Genomic DNA, 1,977 nt, shown 5'->3' with positions numbered 1-1,977 from the left:
CCTGTTGCCATACCTCAGAGATATTTCAGTTACCTACAGTCTTCACCAGATAAGAATGATGTCCAGGCCACGGGGTGCTCATCTCACTTGTGCTTATGCCAAATATGCAAAATTTGGTGCAGAAGCCCTAGCTTTAATGGTTCCAGGAATAGATTTAGCCAATGCTGTAGCTGTTATGGGGTCAAAAGGAACAACAATGATGATGGAACGAGAGTTAAGGGAGTCTCAGGGAACAACAAAGGACTCTGGTAGGATTGTTGCAGAGTGCATTTACTTTAAGGTTAAACAGAAAAATATTGGAACTAAACTTGTTTGAGATGTTGGCAATAACATTAATGAAGAGTCTGGGGAGGGTACCGCCACTGCCACTGGGCTAGCTGGGTCTATTGCCAAGGAAGGCTTCCAGATTAGCAAAGGTGCTAATCCAGTGGAAATCGGGGGAGGTGTGGTGTTAGCTGTTGATGCTGTAATTACTAACCAAAGAAGCAGTCTAAACCTGTGACAAGCCCTGAAGAAGCTGCTTGGGTCACTACAATTTCTATAAACAGAGACAAAAAAATTTGCAATAGCATTTCTCAGGCAGTGAAAAAGGATGGAAGAAAGGATGTCATGATGGTAAAGGATGGCAAAACACTGACTGATGAATTAGAAATTATTGAAAGTATGACGTTTGATCGAGGTTGTATTTCTCTATATTTATTAACACATCAAAAGGTCATGAATGTGAATTCTAGGATGCCTATAATTTATTAAGTGAAAAAAATCTAGTGTCCAGTCCATTGTAACTATTCTTGAAATTGTCAATACTCAAACCCTTGCTTGTAATTGCTAAAGATGTTGATGGAGAAGCTCTAAGCACGTTCATTTTGAATAGGCTAAAAATTGGTCTTTAAGTTGCAGCACGTGAAGCTCTAGGTTTTGGTGATAATAGAAAGAACCAGCTTAAAGACATGGCTATGGGCCTCTGTTGGTGCAGTGTTCGGAAAAGAGGGATTAACCCCAAATTTTGAAGATGTTCACCCTCATAACTTAGAAAAAGTTGGAGAGGTCATCATAACCAAAGGTGATACCAGGGTCTTGAAAGGAAAATGTGACAAGGCTCAGATTGAAAAACATAGTCAAGAAATCATTGAGTGGTTAGTGAGTATGCAAGAGGAAATTAGAATAAATGTCTGGCAAAACTTTCAGATGGAGGAGCTGTCCTAAAGATTGGTGGGTCAAGTGATGTTGAAGTCAATGAAAAGACAGAGTTACAAATGCCTGTAATGTCACAAGAGATGCCACTGAAGAAGGCCTTGTTTTGGGAGGGTGTTGAGCCCCACTTCAGTGCATTCTAGCCTTGTGTTCATTAAATCTAGGTAATGAAGATCAAAAAAATGGTAAAGAAATTATTTTAAAAACGCTTAAAATTCCTACAGTGCACATTGCTATAGTGCAGGTTTGAAGGGTCATTTATAGTTGGGAAGATGATGCAAAGTTTCTCAGATGTTGGTTATGATGTTATTATTGGAGATTTTGTGAATATTGTCAAATAGGAAAGACTGATCCAACAATGGTGGTAAAAACTGCTTTTTTGGATGCTGCCAGGGTGGCCTCTCTGTTAATTACAGAAGAAGACATAATTACAGAAATTCCTAAAGAAGAGGAATTCCTTTGGAATGGGTGAAATGGGTGGCACAGGATATTATTCTGAGAGTAGTGCTTTACCATTAATATAAACTGTGACAGGACGCTCAAGGTAGTGTTCTCACCAGTAACTTCAGAGAAGACAGTTGAAGAAAATGAAGAAAATGCAGGTTGATGTTTAAGAAAATCACTCTAACCATTAGTTCCTGGTTTTGTAGACAAATATAATGGTTTAGGGCTGTCATTGTCCACACCTACAGATAATTTATTTTATATTTTTAATAAAAAAAAGTCTACATTCCTGATAATGGGTGCAAGAACCATGTATCAATGTGCTTATTTTAAATCACT

The 1,977-nt window shown here is 38.3% G+C and overlaps 1 pseudogene; it reads left to right on the top strand.

Moving 5' to 3' along the window:
• The first annotated feature begins 58 nt into the window (after positions 1-58).
• Positions 59-1,718, top strand: LOC100943808 (annotated as a pseudogene).
• Positions 1,719-1,977: the final 259 nt, after the last annotated feature.

Source organism: Otolemur garnettii, unplaced genomic scaffold, assembly GCF_000181295.1.
Source record: "Otolemur garnettii isolate 467f Iridium unplaced genomic scaffold, OtoGar3 scaffold00004, whole genome shotgun sequence".
Classification (NCBI taxonomy): Eukaryota; Metazoa; Chordata; class Mammalia; order Primates; family Galagidae; genus Otolemur; species Otolemur garnettii.
The sequence above is the reverse complement of the archived record's forward strand: the minus strand, read 5'-3'. Positions and strand labels throughout refer to the sequence as shown.